This window comes from Panthera pardus, unplaced genomic scaffold (genome assembly GCF_024362965.1).
Source record: "Panthera pardus isolate Hobbes unplaced genomic scaffold, ASM2436296v1 HiC_scaffold_6, whole genome shotgun sequence".
NCBI lineage: Eukaryota > Metazoa > Chordata > Mammalia > Carnivora > Felidae > Panthera > Panthera pardus.
The window spans coordinates 136881291-136908680 of NW_026526991.1; the positions used below are offsets into that span (position 1 = coordinate 136881291).

Genomic DNA, 27390 nt, shown 5'->3' on the forward strand with positions numbered 1-27390 from the left:
GGAACAAGGATTCAGATATTTTTGACAGAGAGAGAGAGAGAGAGAGAGAGAGAGAGAGAGAGAGAGAAAGAGAAACAGAGCATGAGCAGGGGAGGGGCAGGGAGACAGGGAGAGAGAGAATCCCAAGCAGGCTCCGTGCTGTCAGTGCAGAGCCCGATGTGGGGCTTGATCCCACAACCCTGGGATCATGACCTGAGCTGAAATCAAGAGTCGGACACTTAACTGACTGAGCCACCCAGGCGTCCGAAGAACCTGTATAATAACTAAATGGGAAAATAAAGCTGCACTCAGCTCATTCAAGAGTCCAGCTTCCCATGCCCTCAGTTCATTGATAAAAAGTTGGGAATGATGTTGATAATCTCATGGGCACCTGCACTGTTTGTAGGAGAAGCAGCTGTAACTATTCAAAAGCACAGCTACTAAAATGCTTCCAACGCTTCCATTCCAGATGAATATCATGCTTTATTTATGTGGCAGGATTCGCTAGCGGTCTGCTGAAGCTACGTTTAGGGTGTTCTTTTAATTCACAAAATAATTACCATTTCTTCACACCAATAAATCCAAGTTCCTCCAAGCTTCTCAATTTCCAACCGATAGAGAAATTATTCATTTCTTCTGCAAAACACAATCCATTAAGGACAGTAGATAAATGGATTAAATTACATAACTCATTTAAATTTGTGTCTCAAAGTAGCATTTTCCCCCCCATAGGCTCCACGACCATATTTCATTTGTGGTCACTGGGAATGCGGTACCGTCTGCTGCTGCCTTGTTTCCGTCACGCTATAAAAATGGTCAGTTATTACCATGGTCACTTGATGATTTGGATGCTCAGTTTCTCCCCCTGTACTGTTTCCAGGTCTGCACTTAAATTCATGCACTCAGGTGAAGGTCCACAGAGTCTAGCAAGGATCTTTCATCACATGAAAATCTGTTCCATCCAGGGTTCCCAGCGAATTCAAAATTCTAGTATGACTTCCCATTTATTTTGAAGCGTATCATTGATTTTATAATAATATTGTAGAATATTTCATACTTTTCAAAACTGCCCAAACTCTGTATCCATTTGCTGCCACAGTAGCTGCTAACAGAAGGAAATTCATTTCCTTTTTGTTTTTAGCCATACAACAGGGCTTAAGGGTAATGCCAGCTGAGAATGAAGGCACACCCTTCATTCTTCGTAATTCCTTTCCCCAGCAACCCATCATTGCATGAGTAATATGCTTCCACATTCTATGATCCACGTTATCTCTGGTCTGTTGGTCTCTTATGAAAGGAGAGAAGAACAGGAAGTAAGTTGTCAGAAGACCCAGGTTCTGGAAGGCTGGTCATCCCCATGCATTAGCCTCATGACTGCAACAAGTCACTTGCCTTCTCATGAATGGAGCTTCCATGCCTATAAACAAGAGAATGACCTCCATGTTTCCTTCCCAGAGTAGTAATGAGAGAGGAGTCACTCTTGAAATAGAAAATGGAACTGTCCCTAGTGGCCTTTGGGAGCCAGCGGAGACCAAGCTAGGTACAGAAGCAAGGATGCTGCAAAGTTGAACGTCTGCATTATTTGTGACCCTGAGACTGGCGATCCATTCCCTCAGGAGGGAAGAGGTCTTATGAAATGTTTGCTTCGGGTTTCTTTGGTTTTATCTTCAGTAGTAATGCCCATTTCCACATCCCCTTTGATGAACAAAACTATACAGACATTCAGTACTTGGGTGAAGTTCCCTTTCACCTGACCAAACTGCGTCACCTCTAACATGTTAACGTTCTCTGAGGTTATGTCACCTAACATTAAACAGATGTGAATTTAGTACAGTTAACTCTCCCCTCCCAAATATCACAAATTTCACAGCGTTCTCTCTCTGAAATTACAATCCCCAGAAGATTCAGGAGACACTAAAGAACATTCAGCAGCCAAAGGCCACTCTCAGACACAAACACAAAATGCACACTGGTGTTATTCCACGTCCCTGCGACCATCACCAGTGCTTTCTTTTCCTTTATTGGCTCTGCTCTGACGTTCAGGGGAAAGTGGGGACTAGCAGAGTAAGTAATAAATCACACAGAGTCGTCATTTATCTATTGGATCTATTACCATTCATATTTAATGTAGCCCATACTTGACTTTTAAAGGTTGCTTTTTTTTTTTTTTTTTTTTATTAAAGGAGCTCAGCTTCCATTTTCAGTGACATCCACAGAGTGCACCGTGTCCCAGAATTTCGCTCATTCTCTGTCTGTGTCGGTCAGGCACACATTTGGATTTTGAGTTGCCCTGAGCACTGGCTGTGGTGGGTGGGGACTTAACTCCTTGGCCAAGTCTCCCGAGCGCTTAAGTGCTTTACGCTCCAGTGTTGATGGGTTTGAAACCCAGTCTGTTTCTTGTTCTGTATTCTCTTTCTGGGAAGTACAAGGAGGTGGTCTTACAAAAAATAAATAAAAATAGGCAGCCCTCCCTCCAAAGAAAAGCCCCCTCCCCGCCCCTGCATTCAACTCATCATGGGGCAAAACCATAAGTTTCTGGCAAAATATCTACTAACTCCCAGATAGATTATCTGCTGGACATTTGTTTTTCTTCTCTTTGGAACAGAAACACCCATCAAATGGAAGAATGGTTCAGGATAACTCTTAGCTGGGAAAGGGTCAGAGGACTTGATATCACATCTTTATAGCCTCTCTCTAACACCTGATTAAGAATGGTGAGTCTTCTCTTCTTTTCTTTCTTTTGCCTTTTTACAAAGCATTTGCTAAAGTGTTTATGTATTTTCATGAATTCATAGGTTTTATCACTTCAAGGTTCAGGTCAGCCTCTGTGATATAATAGGTATGTTTATATCTGGCAATGGAGATATTTGGTCACATAATAGCAGTTTGACTAAAATGATTTTGTAACACGTAAGCTGCTTTTGGGCCCATGTGCCATGCTTTTTGTTAGTTCTTACCTTGCACTACAAAGGCTCCATAACTCAGAGACAGTGAGAATCAAGGTCAGAAAACTGCTAGTCTCTCTTGTGTACAAACATAACATCATTTGGATTTGTAATTCAGGACAAAAGAGAATTTAAAAGATGGGCATTTAAATGAAAATGTTAATCCATGAGGTCTCAAATTCCATCAGCTATAGATAATCTGTCTGCTCAGAAACCAAAACACCATTTATATACCCACATCAGAGTTCTCTGCTTTAATTCTGAAACAACGGGAGCTCATTTCTACTTGAGTTGTGTGGCAGACTCTGCTGTCTGCCTCATGGGTTCCTGCCCCACTGTCATGGCCTTGTTCCAGCCTCACCTCCTCCTGGAAGGCCTCCAAGATCCCTCCAGTCACGTAACTGCTATGATCACCCATCTAGAAAGCAGTAATTATTCAAGGATGGCATGAACTGTTCACATTTCCTTTTGCAGACGATCACCCACTGGCCGCATATGATTCTAGAGTTCAGTCAGTTCACAAAGCTAACTACAGGACTGCAGTCACTCATAAATACTCAGTATTTGTGTTGATTAATTTATTTTACAGAGTGAATCTTGATATACTCAAGAGATAGCACCGCAAGTGGGGAAAAATCATTTTAACGTCGTAGAGGAGGCGAAATTTCACCTCTGCCCTCGAAGGTTTTCACTGGGGCTTGAGAATTCACACAAGACAGATCGGCAGGAGGCACGCTCACAGGGTCATTTAGTCTAAGTTTTACGTGACATGCAGCCTTCACACGGGATGAAGACCCAAAGAAGAGGCAAAAACCAAAGGCTTTTGCACCAGGCTGAACAAAGGGAGGAAGTTTTGGAAAAGTGACTAAACATTCAAGGATGCTAAATGAAGACGGGATCATATAAACAAGGGCTGTTTGTACAGAGTTCTCTCGGCTTCAACTGCCCGTCCTTGGTGACGGGGACGTCGTCCATGTGGGATCTTTTCTCCTGCTTCCAGGAGGAGGAAGGGGAGGTCAGAGCATCCTTCTTGGACCTGATGTTTTCCAAAACAGTCCTTATGCCCGAGTGGCACGTTTTCGGTGGCATATCCTGCCACCCTTCAGTAGCTTACCAAAAATAAAAAGTAGAGAATGTGGAAGTATATCAATTACTTTTCTTTGCCGTCTTTTGTGTCTTATTTGTTTTTTATCACTGAATGAACATGTGCTATTTGTGGATACTGTCTCTTGCCACACCACCTCAATTTAAGTTTGAACCCAGTTAATTCTGGCCAGTAGATTTAATTTGCTCTTGACTTGAAAGTGCCTCCACGTCGTAGCCAAGGGCTATCTGAAGCCCCTTCCGTCTCATTCTGAGGGTCATGGTGAAGCACAACTTGCTCCCCCAGCGGGTTCTGACAAGATTTCTGGAATGAGGAGGACAGATGTCCAGGCTGGAGGTTCTGCCTTGATTGGACATCTGGCCCCAAGTCTGCTGTGGAGCAGGAGCCCTGAAAAAGTCTCTCCAGGGATCTGGAAGCCAAACCCTATCAGGAAGCAGTCCTCCCAGAGGCCGCTATGAAATGCCCTGACCGTGGGGCTGTTGTCTGCAAGCCCGAAATGGAACCGCTACCTGGTACAGTCCTTCCGACCACCCGTGGTCGCCCTGGACAGCCTGTCCCCACTGGCTGTGCCTGCGGCTGCCCTGTCACACTCATCTTGTCTCCAGAACTTTCCTTCTGGGCATGTAGGACTAACCTAAGAGCGTGGCCACGTGTGCCCTGTGGAGGCTTCTGGTTCTCCAGTCATGTCTGATTTCTTGTGAAGACAGACACATAGAGCTGGGCTCCCTAAGCCAATATGGGCACAACCGTGAGATCAGCAACATCGGAGGAGCCTACTGCTTTCTACCTCTCCCAGAGTAGGTCTTCATGCCAGGTACAGAGTAGGAGGTGAGTAGTGAAATTATGATCATTCCTGGCTCTGGGATCTGACATCATACGGTCCACAACCCTCTCTGGTGCTGACTTTTATGATGTCTATTAATTCCTATTTTATGCGATAGCTGTGGAGAGTAAGTAGGGTAAATCATGTGAAACATTTAGTACAAAACCTGCCATGCAGTGAGTCTTCAAATTTTAGTTTTCTTCCTTAAAATACAGCAATACAAAGTAACTGAGTTTACTTTTAGAGTTAGCATTGCAGCTTGGTTTCTTCTGTATTTTTGTTTAGGCTGGTATTTATTATCATTTATGTTTTGCAGCTTTATTGAAGTGTAACTGATATTCCATTAACTGCACATATTTTAAGTGTGAAATCATTCTCATAATAAAGATAATGAGCACATCTGGCTCCCGCCAGATTTCTTTGTGCCCGTCTTGTGGTGCCTCATACACCCCCTTCCCTGCTCCCCTCCCTCACCCCTCTTCAGAGAGCCACCAATCTGCTTTCTGCCACTGTACGTTAGCATGCACTTTCTGTGTTTATAGAAATGGAGTTACACAGCCTGTACTCTTTTTCGGGATCACTTTTTTTCACTCAGCATAATTATTTTGACATTCATCAACTTTGTTGGGTGCATCAGTGATTTTCATTTCTGAACAGGATGCCATTGTATGGATATGCAATGTATTTATGTGTTAATCTGCTGATGGACATTTGGGTGGTTTACAGTTCTGACTATCACAAGTAAAGCTACCATGAACATTTGTAGATCTAAATGTAAGAGTTAGACGCATAAAGATTCTAAAAGAAAACATAGGGGAGAATTAGCAACTTTTAATTTGGCAAATATTTCTCAATTATAAATAAAAAGCAAGGATTATGAAGGAAAACACATCAAGAAAGTGTGCCTATCAGAAACAAAAACTTTTGCTCCTCAGATGACACTTAAAATGAAAAGGTAAGCCACACACTAGAAGAAAATATGTGTGAAAAATGTATGTACAAGAGAAAATCTGTATCTGGAAAATATAAAGAACTCTTACCAGAAGACAAAATAATTAGACCAGAAGACAAAATAATTACAAAAAAAAGGCAAAGATTTGAAAAGACCCTTCACCAAAGATTGTATAAGGATGGCTAATTAACACATGAAACAATGTTAAGCATATTTCATCATTATGCAAATACAAGTTAAGACCACAATAAGAGGTCCCTACATGCCCACTATAATGGCTAAGTTAAAGAGTGATCATACCACATGTTGATGAGGATGTGGGCAGCGGGAGCTCTCTGCTGCTGGCGGGCACGTAAAATGGTACATCTGCCTTGAAAAATGTTTGGCAGTTCCTTAGAAGTTAAACATAAACCTAGCATATGACAAAGCCGTTCAATTCCTAAGCATCCACCCAAGAGAAAAGAAAGCATATGTCTCTCCTAAGACCTGTAGCATTAACTTAAAAGGAAATAAACTGAGCTCAACCTACAGAAACCAACATCTCGAAGAGTGATGGAGGCTTCATAATACACCCCAGTCCCTCAAAGGGTCATTTAAAATTTTGTAACAAGAGAACACCTTCATTTTCATCTGTTGTTTTTAAAAATGTGGTAGAAACCAAGAGCTGTTAGAAATTATGCTGTAAAGGGAAGAAGTGCTATGGAAACAGAAGGAAAAAACCCCAGGGGTGCTCAGTCGGTTAAGTGCCCGACTCTTGGTTTCAGCTCATGATCTCACAGTTCGTGGGTTTGAGTCTGTGTTGGGTTCCACTCTGACAGTGTGGAGCCTTCTGGGATTCTCCCTCTCCCTCTCTCTCTCTCTGCCCCTCCTCTGCTCTCTCTCTCTCTCAAAAATAAATAAACTTGAAAAAAAGAAGGAAAAAACGCCAGAAGACACTATGTAGCACTAAGAAATGGATTTCAGAAAGATATATGCTCGTAAACACATCAACAAATGAAATAGCTTTGAGACATATATACTAACCCCATAGTGTTATTCAACTCAGTAGTCCTAAAATATCCAAGGGTAGTTTGCAGATACAGCTCATTGGGGAAATACACTGTGGTAGAGCAGGACTGACTTCAAGATGAGGTCTGGGTTCTAGGTCCAGCCATGTGACCTTTGGCAAGTCACTGGCCTGGCCAGCATTCAGCTCCGTGTCAGGCTTGTATGAGCCCTACAGTGTCTTCCAGTTCAACAATACTGGTTTTCCAGTGAACTGGCTCTCCCTTTTGTAAAATCTTCCATTTGGGGTATCACGTTTCTAAGGACTGAATCTTTGGTCATTGGTGCTGTTTCTACATCATTATAACATCATTGCTGCCACCAAACTGAGGAAGATGGGAATTGCCACTGATACCTGGAATGGCCATTTCAAAGACAAACTTTTTAAAGACAATCTTAAATACATAAGTGCTTTATATAGAAGCCCTACATGATGTATAGACGTAAACTCTGATTTGGCCTATGTTTTGAGAACTTTGGACAAGGTATGTTAATTCAATATATATATATAATTCAACATATAATTGAATATAACCATGGATAGTATATGAAAGACACAAAAGCATGGGTGCCTGGGTGGCTCAGTTGGTTAAGCATCCAACTCTTGGTTTCGGCTCAGGTCATGATCTCAATGTTGCGTGAGGTCGAGCCCCTTGTCGAGCTCTGTGCTGACAGTGTGGAGCCTGCCTGGGATTTTCTCTCTCTCTCTCTGCCCCTCCTCCATTCATGCTGTCTTTGCATCTCTCTAAAAAAAATAAATAAACTTAAAAAAATATCTATACAAAAGCAGCAAACCCCTTCACTTGTTTTCAGTCATTCATGCACTATATTAAGCTGTGTGATTCACACCCCAATTGACAGCTACTAAGTAAACTCTTCTAGAAACATGAAATCTTAGTCTAATAATTCTCCCCATATGTTTCTGGCAAATAAATAATTGAGGCTTAAGAGAAATGGTAGCTCTGCTCTCATTTCAAAAGAACAAAGACTTAGTATCCATTTCCACTCTTAAAAGGATTATTCACAACACAGATCACTTAACATTGAAGGAAGCCAGTATTAAGATTTCCTTTTAATCTTACGGTGCTCGTAAAGTAGTTCAGGCCTATTTCCACACATCTGCAACTTAGATGTAGACGCACCACGTCCTCTAAAGATGTAACCCTCCCATTCTCGTGCTTTAAAAATTTCCAAAGGACTGCCAGCAGCTGTTTGGGCCAACTCAACTGGCTAATCAGCCGATGGCATTGGCCCAAGTCGATGGAAAGAGGAGGACAAGTCCGTCTTTGCTGTTGGACAGCAAGCAGGACAGGAATGAGACACCACCATGCGCCTGGTCATTTTGCTGAAAGCTCGCTCAGGCAATCAGGAATCTGGGCAAACCATGGGAAGCACAGTTCCTTCTTCATTAAGAGGAACCATGACGGAACAAAGGGCACCGTTGAGTGAGGCGGAGCCCAGGAGGCAGGTGGTGCCTCCACCGTCCCCGTGGCCCTGCCCACCCTCCCGAGCACACCCGGAGGCCGCGGCCCCAACCAAGACACCAACATGCCTTCCTGAAGGACAAACAGAGCAACTGAACGAGGCCCAGATATGAACTGGTCTGAGTTTCAGTTCTCCTGATATAAAATGAAGAAAATAAAGACACCTTGAACACATGCAGGCATATTGAGAAGACTTTTCTTTGACCACCTGCTTTGACGACCCCAGAGAGCCCAGCAAGCCCGGTCGGCACCTGCTTTGTGTCTTCGTAAGAAGGACTCACCTCCATTTCTGCCCCCGCCTCCTGCCTGGATCACTTCCGTGAGCGTTGTTTGTTCGGCATGTAGCCTGTCCCCATTTGGCAGTAATAATCTCTCTAAGTTTGACAAGATTTAAGTAATTTCAAATTGTTTTCAAGGCTTGCTTTCAACTCATGTTTTAAATCGCAGCATACGAAGCATGTAAAACACTTGTTTCAATGAGAACATGATGCTTGCACTTAGTATTTACACAATATGAAATAAATCATGTCAGAATTAATAAGGTCTAATTCTATTAATGTCAGAAAAGATTAACGTAGGTTCCTTCTTCTAAGCAGACTTACCCGATTCTCTTTGAATTATTCTTGACAGTGTTAAAATTAGACTAAGCCTACAAATAAAATAGGCCAGCAAATAAATTGAAGTAATAAATTAAGACGCTGTGTAAATAAAGGTATCTGTGGTAAAAGGAGAAGATTTGATTGAAAACCCTTAGTAGGTCTGTCATCGACGATGCACTTACTCGTCTCTGTCCCGGTGCTTCTAGCTGTCTCTGAATTGCGTTTTTTTTCTTTGTGTGTTGTGTATTAAATGAAATTCTCATACTTGGGATGAGAGAGTTAATGATAATTAGAAGAGGCATACCAAAGCAAGGGGTGTGATTTAACAACAATGACAAAAGAGGTTTCGCTCCTCGGGTGGGAAGCCATCCTGATTCGAGGGAGCTAAAATGTGCACATAAACCTCGTGAGTTTGCGTGGTTAGAGAGAACGTGCACGGGGTGGTGGGGCGGGGGGTGGTTGACTGGAGTTATCCCTTTTATTTCTATCTTGGTTTCCTCCTACAAATTAGTGCTCATGGACAGGTGTTCTTGTAAGAAGAGGGAAAAAGAAGAGGTCTCTGATTTAACCTTTTGCTGACCTTTTTCTATCCAGCCTTGTAAAAGCACTGCTTTTAAACAACAACAAAAAGTTATTACCTAAAAATATGGTTAGTACTCCCACGGGTAGTAAATGATATTATTCCTATAATTCACTGAGAGAAACACAGATCAAGCTGGAGGCAGAGGGCAGGACTGGCAAGGAAAGAGAAGAGGCAAAGTTGTCTGAAACAGTGTAGGACAATGTAAGAACAATATATGGGCTTAAACTACCATGTTCTTAAAGAACAAATATTTAAAATAAAGAAAGTATTTATTTATTTTGAGAGAGAGAGAGCAGGGGAGGGGCAGAGAGAGAGGGAGACTATCCCAAGCACGCTCCACGCTGTCAGCACAGAGCCCGACGTGGCGCTCGAACTCACGGACTGTGAGATCACGACCTGAGCTGAGATCAAGAGTCGGACACCTAACTGACTGAGCCACCCAGGCGCCCCTGCAATACCGTGTTCTCAAGGGGCAGAGTACTTGACAGAGGGTATTATGGATACAAGCACATTAGCTATTATGCATTTATATTATTAAAGGTATGTACTATTTAAGCTTAGTGTATATGGTGTTTATTTAAATTTCCTGGGGAACTTGGTGTAAGATTTATAACCCGTGAGCAGAAGTTAATCAACTCAGAGGAAAGTTTTTTTTCTAATAATGAAATAGAAGTAAGTCATCTTTTATTTCCCCCCAAGGAACATGGTTTGGAAACTGTGGGTTAATACACGGATCCAAACGTTCCGCGGAAAGGAATGAAAGGTGGACCACAAGGATGATCACTGCCAGGTGCATGTGGAAGTTCAACTTCATGATGTGCAACGGCAACGTCAACTCTCCCCGAAGGACTCAACTAGCACCGTGGGGCGCGTCGGTGGGGGGGGCCTGCCGGGCTGGCAGGTGCGAGCCGGGAAGCGCTCTCTCCACGGAGGAGGTGCTGCTGGGGCACTGGGGTCCGTCAGACGTTTACTCCGAGCACAGCACTATTCCCGAAACTCTACGTGACAGGGAAGGACACTGGAGAGTAGCCCGGCCCTCATTCAACTTACAAACAGATAGAATAGAGAAGACTTAGTGTATAAAAATTTGTGATGAGAATTAGCAAAAATGACTCCCGCAAGCCAGTGCCGGGGATGAGGCGCTGAGGACAGTTGCTGTAGGGAATTTCAAGGTTAAGGCGCTTTCGGACATGATGGAAAATTAGGATGAGAGCACACAGATGGTGAGTGAGCAGGGAAAGCTCCTAGAAACACATATTTAACGTCAATAGAGTAAATAAATGATGCTTCCTGAATGGAATGTGTATCTGTAAAGTGACGTTCCACACGGGGGTTTTATAGTAGAGCCAGACTGGAAACAATCCAGACCTCCAATAACAGAAAAACAGCATAAAAAGGAATACTTTACTCATATCATGTAATTATGTAGTAACTGATAATTATGTTTTCCATAATAACACTATTTGATAATTTAGAAAAATCTCATTATATAGACTAAGTGAAAATAAAAATCAGGATACAAAACTTTATGTGAAGAATATTATTACTTTATTTTAAGCACGCAAGAATTATTTCTGGATCAAAACGTCAAAGTGACCACTGCCTGCAATCCCCCCCACCCCATGTCCATGCACACACAGCACATATGCACATATAACGTGTCCGTGTTGTGTATACAGACATTTGCACGTGTATACACAGGCACACATCACACAACTATGCATGGCCACACCACGCGCTCGTACACATGTACACACAGCATGCGTGTACACAGGCCATGCACACACAGGACACACACACACACACACGCGTGCATACAAATACACAGCATATTTCACACGCATGTGCACACCACTAACTTTATCTTTAGACTTTTGTGCCAGGGACTGGTGGGGTGGATTGCGACTTGACCCCTTTGGGCAAAATTGGGTTTGATAGGAACGCGGCTGCGCTGTCTGGTGATTGGGACAGGCCACCCGTTCCATTCCTACACACCCGACCCTATGTGAATGGGAATGGACCAAGGCAGGGGCACTTGGTAGACTAGTACTTTGACAAGCACAGTAGCCAAACCGAATGTCCCTTCCAAAAATGGACACGTTTGGGTAAAAATAAAAGACAAACAGAGAAAAGGAAGACCAGTAGCTGAGGGTAAAAGCATAAATAAATGGGTGATGCAATGAGGCAAATCTAATGTATTGATGCTTTATGAGAGGCTCAGAGAAAGAGCTGACATTGTCTTGCTCAATTGTATCAGATCCCTGCAGGAGTGAAGCTTCATGTTGCCAAGATCACCACTGCTCTGGAAACCAGAAAGGTCAAACAGAAGCCAAGAAAACCCCAAAACCCCAAAACTGGTGACATCACTGAGGGAGACGTTTTGGTCACATGATGGTGATGAGCTCTGACAACTGTTGGTGACTCAGTGGGACTCTACCAATGGGATGCTCTGCGTGCAATCCTGGTATTGTTGGGGAGACTGTGATTACTGATACTGGTGGTCACGTGTGCCAGGAAGTTAAGCCAAAGTCACCTCAGGCTGTAGTAGTACCGATAACATTGTTAGTACCAATGGAAACACCAAGGGAAAATAACTGGCCTCACCAAGAACCAGATTTAGCGAACCATCAGCTGACTTCTGTGCTAAATGGCACTGCAAATTGGACGAAATGGCACGAAATGGCACCTCTTTTCTAAGAATAAAATTATTTAAATTCAAGTTAGTTAACATATGGTACTGGTTTCAGGAGTAGAATTTAGTGATGCGTCACTTACACACAACACCCAGTACTCATCCCAACCAACAAGTGCCCTTCTTAATGCCTGTCACCCATTTAGCCCATCCCCCCCACCTCCCTCCAACAACCCTCAGTTTGTTCTCTGTATTTACGAGTCTCTTACGGTTGGCTTCCCTCTCTGTTTTTATCCTATTTTATTTTTCATTCCCTTTCCCTATGTTCACCTGTTTTGTTTCTTAAATTCAACATATCAGTGAAATCATATGGTATTTGCTTTCTCTGGCCGACTTATTTTGCTTAGCATAATGCATTCTAGTCCCATCCATGTTGGTGCGAAAGGCAAGATTTCATTCTTTTTGATCTCTGAGTAGTATTTCATTGTATATATATGCCACATCTTCTTTATCCATTCGTCAGTCACTGGACATTTGGGCTTTTTCCATAATTTGGCTATTGTTGAAAGTGCTGCTATGAACATTGGGGTGCATGTATTCCTTCAAATCAGTGCTCCTGTATCCTCTGGGTAAATTCGTGGTAGTACAATTGCTGGGTCACAGGGCAGCTCTATTTTTACTCTTTTGAGGAAACTCCATACTGTTTTCCAGAGTGGCTGCACAAGTTTGCATTTTCAACAACAGTGTAACAGGGTTCCCCTTTCTCCACATCCTTGCCAACATCTGTTGTTTCCTGAGTTGTTAATTTTAGCCACTCTGACAGGTGTGAGATGGTATCTCATTGTGGTTTTGATTTGTATTTCACTGAAGATGAATAATCTTTTCGTGTGTCTGTTTGCCATCTGGATGTTTTCTTTGGAAAAGTGTCTTCTATTCATGCCTTCTGCCCATTGTTTCACTGGGATGATTTGTTTTTTGGGTGTTGAGCTTTTTAAGTTCTTTATAGATTTTGGATACTGATCCTTTATCCAATATATCATTTGCAAAGATCTTCTCCCATTTCATTGGTTTTTGTTGTTTGTTTCCTTCACTGTGCAGAAGGTTTTTACTATGATGAGGTCTCAATAGTTCAATTTTGCTTTTGTTTCCTTTGCCTCTGGAGATGTATCTAGTAAGAAGTTGCTGTGGCTGAAGTCAAAGTGGTTGCTGCCTGTTTTCTCCTCTAGGATTTTGATGATTTCCTATCTTGCATTTAGGTCTTTCATCCATTTTGAACTTATTTTTGTGTATGGTGTAAGAAAGTGGCCCAGATTCATTCTTCTGCATGTCGCTGTTCAGTGTTCCCAGCACCATTTGCTGAAGAGACTGTCTTCTTCACATTGGATATTCTTTTTTCCTTTGTCAAAGATGAGTTAGGCATACATCTGTGGGTCCATTTCTGGGTTCTCTACTCTGTTCCATTGAACATCTGTTTCAATGCATCTGTTTGTGTGCCAGTACCATAGTGTCTTGATGATTACAGCTTTGTGATACATGTGATACAGACTGAAGTCCAGAATCGTGATGCCTCCAGCTTTGGTTTTCTTTTTCAACATTACTTTGGCTATTTGGGGTCTTTTCTTGTGCATACAAATTGGCAAGGAAGAAGCCAAACTTGCACTCTTTGCAGACAACATGATACTCTATGAGAAAGCCCTAAAGACCAGCAAAAAGCTGCTAGAACTGATACATGAATTCAGCAAAATTGCAGGACATAAGTTCAACATGCAGAAATCTGTCGCACTTCTATACCCCAATAATGAAGCAGCAGAAAGAGAAACCAAGGAATTGATCCCATTTACAATTGCACCAAAACCCATAAAATACCTAGGAATCAACCTAACCAAAGATGTAAAAGATCTGTATGCGGAAAACTATAGAGAACTTATGAAAGAAATCAGAGAAGGCACAAAGAAATGGAAAAACATTCCATGCTCATGGATTGTAAGAATAAACATTGTTAAAATGTCCACACTACCCACAGCAAACTACACATTCGTGTAGCAATCCCTAACAAAATAAACACTAGCATTCTTCACAGAGCTAGAATAAACAGTTCTGCAAAACTTCTTAATAAGGTCCAAACAGCAGTAGATCAAAGGGGAAAAGGAATTATCAAATTAGTACAAAATACGAAAAATTATGGCTTTATAGGATGAATCGCTTGTTTCTTTAAATTAATCCCTACGCAACATTGCATCCTCCAAACATTAGGCATATGCAGAATGATACCATCGCTGTATCTTTCATATAAAATTTATACTAACTGTAGATGCTAAGACAAATGTGGTCATTTTTCTGTAAGAAAGCCAGAGACTCAACACCACTAAAGGCGGGCGAAGGGGAGTTGTGTAGTAAAGAACCAACCATACTCAGAGAGGGTGGGCCTTTGCCCTGGGCTCCTAGAAGGTCATCTCTAAGCCCCTGGAATGTCCTGTCTGATAGAACTATCTCTGTTTACCTGTGCCTTGGCCACACTGATAGCCTAAGTGTAATTTTTCATGGGGGCTATGAGCCATGTGGTATCAGCTCAAGTTCAACCTTGAACACCAAGGTTCTTTCTGAACACCAAGGTTCAGAAAGCTTCCCTGGTTGGCAAAACTCCATGTGTATTGTCACATGTCATTGCCAGGAGAAGCCAGCCCTGCCCGCAGTTCCATGGGACAGGACGGCGGGAAGCTCTAGGCCTGGGAGTATCCTGGTCACTGCTCCCAGACCACTCTTCTGCTGGCTGATTTTAATCTCTATCCCTTCGCTATGACAAACCACAACTCTCAGTATAACAGCTTTCAGTGTGAGTTCTAGCAAATTATCAATCCTGACTGTTGTCTTGGGGGGATCCAGAACTTACAATTGGTGTCAGAATGGAGGAAAGCAGTCTCACTTTGGCAGAGTGCTGACTCTGCAGAAATACACACAATCATTTATGGAGTATTCGTACCAAAAATGCATTAAAGTTGAATGTAACTGTGAGAAACAATTAGACAGATCCAGAATGTGCGACAGTTAATGAAAACAAACAGGCTGAAACTTTAATTATGTCAGCAATCTGAAATCAGGTGCCAAAAAAGTGGAAAGAACTCTTCTAGTCTAAAGAGTTCATACATCATTCAGTGAAAGAGAGAAAATGTTTCTCCTAACCATGGAACGAAAGTCTTTTGTTTCAGACACTTTAGGCCAATGTGAGTGTCATGTCCATCCCTGGACCACTGGGATGGGCCAGTGGGTTGCTGGTATGGCCTGATGTAAACCTGGATTTGGATGCAGTCCTGGCAGAGTTGATGGGGCTGCTCTGGTTTCTTAGTCTATTCAGAGACCACCCCCGAACTGAGATGAAGTTGTGTTTCCTTATCACCTATGTTCTATGCAGGAAAAGAGTAACAACACTGTCCAAGGCATACACATACTTTGTCCGGATTTTGGGTGCAAACACAGCAAAACAGTAAATTTAGGCCCCTTTCTTCTGAAACTCAAGTTGGACTACAAGCATGGAGATATGTAGAGAGTTTGGACTTCAACTGCAGAGACCTAATTTTGCTTTCATATAGCTCCTCATGACCCACATACCCTTAAGAGATGACGGACAAATAGTAGCTCCTTGTAAGCCACTAATTAGCCCTGCTTGGAATATCACTTTCTATATTTTCTACGTACTCCTGCCTGAGATATTGTTGATGTGGATGGAAAATATCTCCAGCCATGAGTAGTACCATGCTTCATCATGAAAGATGCCCCCCTGTCCAACCACGGGTGGTCGAGAGCAAGATTCAGATGTGTTTTTAATTTCTAGAGCCAATCTAACCAACTGGAAACATCTCATTTACTTTCTGGTATTCAGTTTTTTAAAAGTTCTACTTCCTTGGATCACTTTCTATTTGATTCTGTTATTTTTAGAATCACAGAATTGAAGCTTCAGAGGTCATTTCAGTGGCCATTATCAATCAGGATGTGGACAACACATAAATCAAACCAATTACATACCCTTCTGCAGACGCTGGTGGCAAAAGGGCAGCCCTCTCCTTGAGCAGGGGTGAGAGGCACTTGTGAGAGCAAGGATTGACCCAGACTGTGTTTGGCCAGGGAGGCTACAAGTCAGCACTGGCCAATGACTGTTAGTTTTGACCTGGCCATGACTTTCTCTGGAGTTACCAACCCATCTTGATAACTGCCGCTTTTTCTCTACTTCCTTTTCGTGCTACATAGAGCTCCAGAGGTTAATTGATTTGTCTGTATCTCTTAAGTCACGGAGACATCCTATTGCTAGAGCATTTCCTAGAGTTTCAAGTACACATTTCTGTATTTTCTTAGTTTGTATTCTGCTTTACAGTCCTTCCTTTCATACAGGTAAATGAATACTTGAATTAAAACTCTGGTTAAACAGACAAACAGTAAAAAATTGCTTTCTTGAGAAAAAATCATATTGCCATCCTTCTAAGATTACATGCTACTGCCAGCTCAAGACCCACCTGTGTGCAGGCCAGGCTCCTGACTGTCGATTTCTTTGCTCAGCGATGCCTTGTCGCTCGAGAACCGGTCTTACTTGCCTTCTTGGTGGAATACATGATGTGGTGTCATTCACATTCCAAAGGCTCCTTATTTCTGGATAGCCTGCAAAACATTTTCCTTAGACATTATTCTCAAAATTCACATCGTAAGGCTGCATGGCCTAGAAAACAGATCGGAGGCCCGATGTGACCTGTGTGTCATCACATACATGACACAGCCTAACTTGTTGTGGACACTCAGATGATCTTGGGATCTAAAATCTTAGGATTTTAAAAATAACAGAAGAAAGCAAAAGTGATTCAAGAGAGTAAAACTTTTTAAAAAATTGAAAGCAAGTAAACGAGATGTTTCTAATATGTAAGATTGGATCTAGAAATTAAAAACGCATCTGAAACACAAGTAATACTAAAAACAAAAGTGAAATTAAGAAGGAAGGAAATCACTTAAAAAAAAAAACAGCAAGAATATCTCAATTTAAGTGAGTCAAATACTTGGTGAGACCATACCCATGAAAGAATCTACAGATGATTAGCAAATGAATATAATGTTTTAAACACATGAATCTAGGACTGCAGCGAGGAATGCTGTGGTTAAGACGTTGAAGTCAGAAATGATAGGTGTGTTGCCAGCAACGCACAAGTCCAATAGCTTTTAAGGAATCTATGGCATTTACTTCACAATATAATATGAAATTAAAATACAATGGCCATTAATCTGAAGTATTTTGTTAGAAAAGAAATCCAGATTTCGGTCATAGCAGTTTGGGTAATTTTGTCTCTGATTAGCCTAGGATAAACTGGCTTTATTTTTTAATTACAGAAAATAGGCTTATTTTTCTTTGTTTTGATAAAGGAAAAAAAATCAACACGATCAAGCCTTAAAATATTGTCTGAAATTCAATACTAGGACTAAATATGCAGACTGAAATAAGAAATCATAAAAGTGGCCCATTTTCTTTTATTAGTGGATTATACATTCCCTATAAATTCTCAAAAGACAAGTAAATACCAATTTGTAATGGTTCACAGCTACAGAATGGAAAGCTGGTCATAAAAGAGAATGGAGCAGACATATGTAGCGTTTCCACGGGAACACTGAACAGAAGGATGAACTATGGGAGCAAAATCAATTCTGGAAAAGGCTTCCTAACCTGTCTAGGTGAACATCAAACAGTGGCTTCTGCATCTGACAAACCTCAGTATCAATATTCACCACACAGTAGACTGCCACTCATTCCTTACTAGCATGACACAAAGTACAAAATACGAAAACCATTTCAGTCTTTAGGGGAAGGATCCATTTTACCTGTAACTCGCTCAATCCTCTCCCTGATGTTCAATAACAGTTTATCCTTTTAAATGGTACTTAATTTAGCCTTAATTTATTGCCTGGTGAATGACGGTGGGCAAAACTGAATTCAGTAAGAACCCATCTTGCCTTCTTAGTCTGCATCCTTTCAAAGATGTTACAGCACCGATCACTGTAGCATTTTTAGCTTTATTTTTTCATGCAGTTTATTGAATGAAGACTACTAGAAAATCAAAGAATTAGCATAATCTGTTTCGAAAACCATATCAGGCTTCTGGTTGAAGGAGGAGGCATGAAGTGATCATGGGAACAATCGCTAAATGGATCGATTAAAAATGCATATATCTAAAGATGCCGGGAAGCATCCAGAAGCAGAGAGAAACGGGGAGAGTTGAAGTTCGAAAAATGAACTTGGAAGAAGGACGGAAAGATGTGACTTTGCAGTGCAGGCTCTGTGCTCGGCCTCTGTAGCTGTAAGTGCAGAAAAATGGTGGCGGGAGAGACCATGGTCCCGTTAGTGGACGGTGCCAGGCAGGGGCACACAGGGCTGGAAGTGAAGTTGGAAAAAGTCAAGGGAGGATTCAGGGCAGCATGAGAACCATAGCAGGAAAAGAATCTATAATGGGTTAATGGGCCCCAAAGATTAAGAGGCGATGTCGCACCTAGTAAATAAAAACAAGATAGTAAGAATAAGGGAAAGTCAAGACGTGTGAAAGATGCCACAGGACCTGGGCACCAGGGAAAGAAACTGACAGTTCAATACAAGGGTGGGCTGACAAAATCAGGACGATTTCTCTGAATTAGTATAAAAATAAAAGAAGAGGAGAACTATTTTTAAAACAGATGTATGTAATAAAATAGGAGTATTAAGCAGTTACATCCAGAATCCTGCTTATCTGTGCCTCTGTGTGTATGTGTGTGGGCATAGAGATGGACACAAATGCATTAAGAAAACACACGAGAAAAATCGCTGAACGGAAAAATTAAAAACCGCCCCATTAAAACCATACACAGCCCCCAGCAAAATGAACGCGATGGTTTAAACAGAGGCGTGCCTTTGTGAAATCTGAAAACACTAGGGCTGAAAAGACTCTAAGAGATTATAGAAAGAAAAATATGTTTTCCTGCAGAAACACACAATTCAAAACATGTTCATGTCAACATACAACATACAAGTCAATGCACAATAGAAGGGAAATAACGGATTCCTCTCATGCCTCAAAAATACTGGTGGCCAAGAATACAATGGAATATGCCCTTCACATTGGGAAAGAAAATCATTTTCATCCTGGAAGTTTATGCTCATGAGATGTGAAGACTGAGAAGAAAATCAAGATCTCTTCTGACATGCAATGACTCAAAACCCTGACCCCATGTGCACCTTTCTTTCAGAGCCTGGTTAGCTTTCCCCTGTGAATATCCCCCTTGCTAACCCTTCCACTGGAGCTCTCTTCGGTCATCTCTAAAATCTGTTTCCTCTCATCACTCGCCTGCGTCTCACCCAACCCCATTCCATGTAGCCTTCCTTTCTGTGTGCTCCCTGTGCAACACCCTTGCGTTTCTACATCTCAGGGCGTCACTCTTCGTCTGGAAGCAGATCGCCATTCCACGGGCCTGTCCCAAACCTTTCCCGTGGCTTCCCACTGCACTCAGGAGATAACCACAACAGTCAAAGTAGCTAATGACAAGCTGGCAGCGTAGCTGGGACCGAGCCTTTTCTAGAAGTGGAACCAAGTTCTCCCAAATCACCTGAGTCCCATAGTTGCAAACATGATGTACCATTTCTGTTATTGTTATTTGGAGCACATAAAGCGCTTTCTTTTTGCACCATCTTATCCATGGTCCTTACTCTGCCCAATGTATTGCTCGCCCAATTCTTATTCTAAGTCTTGCGCATTCAAACTTCCTGTCTTCCACTCTACTGGGCTTTTCATTAAAGCAGTACTCGTGCCCATTTTTGACAGGGACATCCAGAATATCGCCTGATGAAAAGAGTGCTGAAGAAAAGGTGGCTGAAGAAATAAATCATCTGCTCTATTTGAGATCAAGATTGCTCTCTTTGAAGAACATTAGGACGTGTGTTTTTATATGAATTGAAAACCAGACCATCTTGGGAAGGTTAGGGCTAATTTGAACAGCATATTGGCAAGATTCAAAACAGTCAAATGGTATTATAAAAATACTTGAACTTTACTTCCTTTTTTTTTTTTTATCATTTCCCCATCTTTCTCTTCTTTCTTTTGGTAGTTTTTGGGCATTTTTAAATTTAGTCATGATACATAGATTTGGCACTGACTCCAGTGACTTAGATAGCCATGTTCATCAGAGCTCTTCAGAGAAACAGAACCAACAGGAGGTGTATATTTGTTTAAAAAGAGTATTTATTTTAAGGAATTTAAGGCTCACGTGATTGTGGAGTCTTGGTGAGCCCCAAATCTGCTGGGGCAGCAGGCTGGAGACCCAGGAAAAAGCTCCAGTTTGCAGTCCGAAGGCAGTCTGCTAGAGAATCTAGGACAGCTGATGCTGCTTTACTCCAAGTCCACCAGTTTAAACGAAAATCTCATCCAAAAACACCCTCAAAGAAACACGCGAAACAACGTCTGCCAGATAACTGGGCATCGAGGCCCAGCCAAGTTGACGTACGGTCTCATTCTTACGATCAGTACCGCCAAATCACTGAAGCATGAGTTGCTGACATCACGGCCCTTCAACCCTGAACACTGCCTCATCAACCCCCCAAGAACAAAGCCTTACGGTGCGGTTATCAAATTCAGAAAACTGGTCATGATACAGTACTAGTATGTGATAAAGGATTACATTTGTATTTCATTAGTTGCCCTATTGAAGTTCTTCGCCGGCATTTTGTTCCAGTCAACATGCAGTCAGGTATCACCTGTTTCATTGAAGCCACCACGTCTCTCTAGTCTTTTCCTAGGACAACCCCTCCATCTCTGCCTTTCCTGACACTCACATCTTTCGGGGCGTATTTGCAAATTGTCCACAGACTCGTGGATCTCCGATTGCTTCTTTCTGACTAGACTCAGGGGCTGTTGCTTTGCTGGCAGTGATGTTCCCTGAAGTGTGTGCACTCAGCCCGTCTCACCAGAGACACCCCACTGTCCCATTCGGCGTGGGAGGTTAGCTTCAGGCTCTGGGCTGTGGTGCTGTCTGCAAGTGTTCTCCAGTGCAGTTACCAGTTCCTGGTGCATGAATAAGCAATCTCTGGGGAGACAACTTGAGGCTCTTTGATTATCCTGTTCCCAACCAATTTTACCCAGTGGTTTCAGCATTCATTGATTACTCTTGCCCGGATCAATTATTTCTACTGTGGTTGCTAAGGGGCAATGCGACTACCGCCATCATTCCTTCTGCATTTATTAGCTGGAATTCTACCATGAATAAGGAAGGCTTTCTCTCCCTACCTCCACCTTCTGAAGATAATTTAGTAAAATTAAATTATAAGATAGTGTATAAAACTTAATCAGTTTCATAAAGATTATGCTATGGCTAAACCAGGACAGACAGTAGATCTATGCCTGGATGGATGGGTACGACCAAACCATTGAAGCATGAGTTGTGTCACGTGGACCCCAGATGGAAAACTCAGTCTGAATTTAGTCCTGGTTCTACTGATAACATGCAGGGGATGTGTTAGTTAGGGAAATCACTCACATCTCTAAGTTTTAGTATTTGTCCTTATCCAATCAGTGTTTTGGGCTATTTAATATTAAAGCTTCCTTTTAGTTTTAATAGCCCATAGCTCTTGAAAAAAAATTCAGTCTTTGTGTGGCCTAAAGGATCTGTAAGAGAGGAAATTCCCCCTTCTCAGTCTTAATAACAGCCAGCTTGATTAACTGCAATTAGCCAAAAATTGGCAAAGAATTCTTAACCCCGTTAAGCTTATTTTGGTTCTCATCAAACTTTTAAATTCACTTACTTTCCTGTTCCCTTGTCTATTTGAAGCTTATTTTCATAAGTGTTTCTCTTTGGCAACCATATTTGGAAAATGCACAGATTGAGCACCAGTGTGGGAGGAATTACACAGCTAAAAAACATTCCATGAAATGAACACGGGTATTTCAGTTTGCTTCAGGATTAATTATAGCCTTACAATTCCCACATGAAAGCAGTCTGTGGGTTAGAAGGTTGGGCTGAGAGAATTGTCATCCCAGTCATGACATTCAAGGGGAGTGATTTACTCAAACAAAATCTGTACCAATTTCAACCTAAACTTTTTAAAAAGCCATATAAGCATTAAGAAAAATGGCCTTAGATATGTTCGTAGCAAATTCTGCCCTATAAATTCTAAAACAATGAGAAAAATGTGGTTGAAAGCTGAAGGCTGACAAAATGTATAACCTTAGGAACCGTTCAGGAATGGTAATTTTAATGTCGTTACTAATACTTAACAAGAATCTACAGAGCGGAATGAAAAATCATTCTGCGGATAACATGGGGAATGTAAAATAGTTAAGCATGTATCAAAAGTTTAAAGTTTCAATTTCATAAACACAGATATATTTGGTTGTTCCTCTTGATACTGTTTGGAGAATGAATTACATATACAATAGAACAATTTGTTATTTTCATGCTGGTCATTCTTAAATTGTAAATTGTAAATTGAAACGTATTGAGGAAGGTTTATAATTCCACTGTGATTTTCCTAGAAATAAAATATTAAAAAAATACATGATATATGGTCACTTTATCTATATCTATCATCTGTTTGATATGTATATGCATATGTGTACATAAATATATCTTTATAAATATATGAGCATAACAGACCATTTTTACTGAGTACTTCCTCGGAAAGGGGTGCTAAGCACTTCACATGAACGATGACTTTATATAAATTACATCATTTAATCTTTTTAACAATTCTAAGATATCTACTACCATTCTCCCATTTTGCAGTCAAGGAAATCAAGTCAAAAGTGATTGAGTGAGTTGTCCAGAACCAGACTATTAAGAAATGGTAGACCCTACTGGAGACACAGATCTTATGCAGCAAGTACTGTGTTTTTGCAGCTGACCCTTCAACAACACAGGGGTTGGGGGGTGCCCACCCCTCACACGGTTGAAAATCCACATGTAACTTTTGACTCTGGAGAAACTTAACTTCTAATAGCCTACTGTTGACCCAGAAGCCTCACCAATAACATAGCCGACTGACACATATTTTGTATGTCATATGCATTATCTTTACAATAAAGTAAGCTAGAGAAAAGAAAATGTTAGTAAGAAAGTCATAAGGAAGAGAAAGTATATTTGCAGTACCGTACTGTGTTTATTTAAAAAAAAATCTGCATTGTAAGTGGTCCCGTGCAGTTCAAACCCATGTTGTTCAGGGACCAACTGTGTTCTTAAAATTTAGTTAATCAAATGACTTGATATGGATGCATTTCACTTTTTCTTCCAAGGCATATTTAATACATATATACATATATACATATAATTTGCATGTCTTTATATTTACATACATGTGTCTGTATTTACACTGACAAAAAACATCGTGTACAAATCCACCTCCATCTGGGTTTCAACATTATGAGGAGCCCAGCCTTGCCACGCGGGCTGTCCTGTTTCACGCTCTGATGGGCTGTGGCTGCACGCTCTGGCGAAGCGTTGTTCTTTTGGTCATTATTAGCCTTCAGAGCCTCTAAGGCCCAAGGCTACGGGGCTGTGAAGCAAAACTCTTCCTAGAGATCTGTTAATGTAACTGTGTGAGAGGCTGCTCTTACTCGGCCCCATGCTTCCCAGGTCTTACTACTGTGTTGACTGCAGAATACACTGGCTGTGAACTTGAGAGTCAAACAGAATTCTTGGGGACTGAAACCCAAACTCAGAGGAGTTGCCTTCTGGCTCTGAGCCTTCCACATGCCGTCCACCATTCTATCAGCTGTTTTAGACAACAAGGCACCTGACAACACGAGCCAATGCTACGGGTGTGAGCCCCCTGTCACCTTCCTCTGCTATAAAATGAGGTGTTTGTTGGTAGTGATTAACAAGACATTCTGAAGGTCTATGAATGTTGATTCTTGAGTGTTGTGGCGAGTGAAGGAAAATTTCTATCAATATTATAAACTAAAGTTTCTCTCTTCATTATGAAGAGTCCAGTGCAATCAACTTGTCACAGAGTCGATGGCTGGTCCTTCATGGAATGGTGTAATAGCAGGGCACTCAGAATTGGTCTCTCCTTTAAAACTCATCAACCTTGGTGAGTGAAACTGAATAAATTTACGGCCATTATTTTAGAAATTGATATAAGTAACTCAATTGCTTCTCTATTTTGTATGCTTCTCTTTCTCTCCACTCCCTCTCCCTCCCCCGACTCGCCCTCTTCTTTTCATTTAATTGTTAAAGCACTTCTCTGAAAGCTATCTAACCTTGTCAGAAAGCTTCCACAGCAATTTAAGGATTAGTACAAAAATTGGAGCTCCTGGATTCTTTTTTTAATGCTTATTTATTTGAATAAATAAACAAGAGTGTGAGTGGGGGGAGGGGCACAGGGAGGGAGCCCCAGAATCTTGAGGCAGCTCCAGGCTCTGAGCTGTCAGCACAGAGACTGACACGAGGCTCGAACTCACGGACTGTGAGATCACGACCTGAGCCGAAGTCGGACACTTAACCGTCTGAGCCACTCAGATGCCCCTGAGTGCCTAGATTCTTGATCTGGTCATGGTAGCACCAGCTTTTTGTTAGACCAATCTCCCCCAGGAGTTATGAAACGCGCAGTAAGTTTGAGAAGTAGAAATCCAGGAAGGAAGATTTGAGGGCAACCAAAGTGGACGACACCCCTCCCTTTTATTTAGAGCTTTTGATCACCAGAGACCTAATTTTATATTGCAATTAAAAAGACTTGAAGAATACCTCATCAAACAAGCATGCAAAAATGAAAGCAGTGTGGGGCCAATTGGGTACAGTTAATTTTTAATTATACTCTCTTTCTGCTCTGACTGTATTTATTGCCAAGCAGCTGTAAGGGTAGAATCCACCAGAGGGTAAATCACTGGTTCCCTGTGAACAGGAATATTGTTATAGTACATCGTTCAGAAATAGAATACAAGCGAGGCACACAATTCAGAGCAGCCTGTTTTTTCCTCCTGAAATGTCACAGTAATACAATCCCATGTTGACAAAGTCAGGGTGCACAAAAACGTGCGGGAACCGTGGCTCTCAAATTTCCCTCCCTTCCACTTAAGGAAAGGTCCTGTTCCAATCAAAAGAAAACACTAGTGCCTGCATTTAGAAGGAAACAACACTAATTAGAAAAACAATCTTCCAATGCCTTTATATTCAGCTCCAGAACCATCCTTTATCCCTTAAGAAATAAAAGGGAAATTGGTGCTTTTATGAGAGCTGAAATAGATTCCAAATCCTGCACATACTCAAGGTTTCGATCCTTTGTGCCCCAACACCTCAAACCTGCCCCAGGACCCTACCCATCTGTGACAGCTGGCAAGACACCAGGCTGGCTGCATCCTTCTGAGATGATGCCTCCTGAGGTGGGCAAACCCAGGGTTTGTCAAAGATGCTATCATACGTTTGGGTGTGCTGACTCCTATGCAGTGAGAAATGGGACCTAGGATAGCTTTCGGATCTATTGATCATGGATAAAATTATGCACAAAAATAAAAGCAAGACAATGACAGCTATTGTCACTGCAAATTCTCTGAAAATACAGATTCCAGGATAAATCTTTTGGAACTACACGGGTTCTCAAATACAAACAAAAAGAACTACAGTCAGTTCCCAACAACATGGAAATCAGTCAAGTGTGCAAATTCCTTGGGAGACGCGTTGATGCACTGATAAAGTGTTGATGTTTAAGCACAGCAGCATTATAAGATTCTTACTGTATTTGTACAGTGTTATACCTTATTTATCAAGGGCAAAACAACTTTTTTTCAGTTTCTCAAAGACACACATAAAATCTTAATCATCACTTTTAACATAAAATGAACCCAGCACGCTTCACCTCTCAGATAAGCCTCAACACAAGTGCCTACATGAAAGGTAGGATTTCCCACTGCACCCCGCCCCCGCACCCGCCATGTTCACATTGTTTTGTTTTTTCCCATTCTGGGGTGGCTTTGCTGCTTGGAAGAACTGTCACAAGGGAATGTTTTATGTTTTATTTTAAGTTATATTTAGACTTGTTTTTAAGAAAAATCTGTAGCACAAGTACTGAACATTAGATTGGTGAATGCAACTAACTTTTACTCCTATAAGGGTGTTAACTTTTTAGTTTACTTTTAAACTATTATCTTAAAGATGGACAGAGAGAGAGAGAGAGAGAGAGAGAAAGAGAGAGAATCTCAAGCAGGCTCCAGACTCAGCACAGAGCTGGATGTGGGCTTGATCCCAAGACCCTGGAATCACCTGAGTGAAATGAAGAGTTCAATGCTCAACTGACTGAGCCACCATGGAGCCCCAACTTGTTCTTTTTCAACCCTGTGTGATGTGTACCGAACTCCCCAGATTGGGTATTTATTAGGGGAGCTTTGGAGTGTTTCCTTTGTGACTGTTAGATCCAGGGATCATTCGGTACATGTGTTTCTAATTGACTCGCACTTAGCTCATTGGAGTCTGGTTTTGTGGAGGAAATGTGATGTCCAAGAAGGCGCTGGGAGGCACTTTTCTTGGAAAAAGGAAGTCATGTTCCTTTATTTTATAGTTTACAAACTGACTTCTAAAGATTGGCATTTACTTCTCATGTATGAAATCATAAAGTTCAAGTACGTTCTGAATTTGGCAAGGCGCTCTTCCATTTCTGACGAGGATGATGTCAGGGATGGGCTGTAAGGAAAAGAAACTGCAAACACCCCTGGACCAAGGAACCAGAGACTGCATTCCCAGGATTCCTTTCTCTTGGAACTCCCTTCAATTGAGGCCAAATCCCTTGTGTACAGACATGTCTACGCACGATGTCCTATTTCCCAGTAAGGCTACAACAAAGTTATAGCCTCCGGAAAATATCTGTTTAATATTTTAAAAATTCATTTCATTTTTTCCTAAAGATTGTATTGCTGCATGGCATCCTTCCAACCTTCAATACATAGTATGTTTAAATTTTGATAGTTCCACTGTAGAAAATAAGTCATGTGTGCTTCTCAGTATTATTGGAGACCAACCCAGTTAGTTGCATGTAAAGTTCAAAGCCTTCAGAGACACAGATTTTGGTTCTTCCTGCCTTCTTGGCTATGTGATTTTGAACAAAATGCTTTATGTATGTGTTTCAATGTCTTCATCTATACAATGGGGGGTGTTAATGCTCACCTGTAATTTTGGCAAAAAATAAAAAAAATAATAATAAATAAGTAAAGGAGATCACGCCTAAAAAAAAAAAAAACAAATAACAGCAGGTGGCATACTAGTGACTTAACAA

At 41.5% G+C, this 27390-nt stretch overlaps 1 long non-coding RNA gene across 1 annotated transcript in view; it reads right to left on the bottom strand.

Moving 5' to 3' along the window:
* Positions 1–349: 349 nt before the first annotated feature.
* Positions 350–27390, bottom strand: part of LOC128775023 (uncharacterized) — a 128646-nt gene continuing 101605 nt past the window's right edge. Inside the window, exons 3-4 of the long non-coding RNA XR_008419597.1 lie at positions 16652–16793; positions 350–615 (exon numbers count right to left, since the gene is read on the bottom strand). This is a non-coding gene — a long non-coding RNA (uncharacterized LOC128775023). The remainder of the gene's footprint in view (positions 616–16651; positions 16794–27390) is intronic.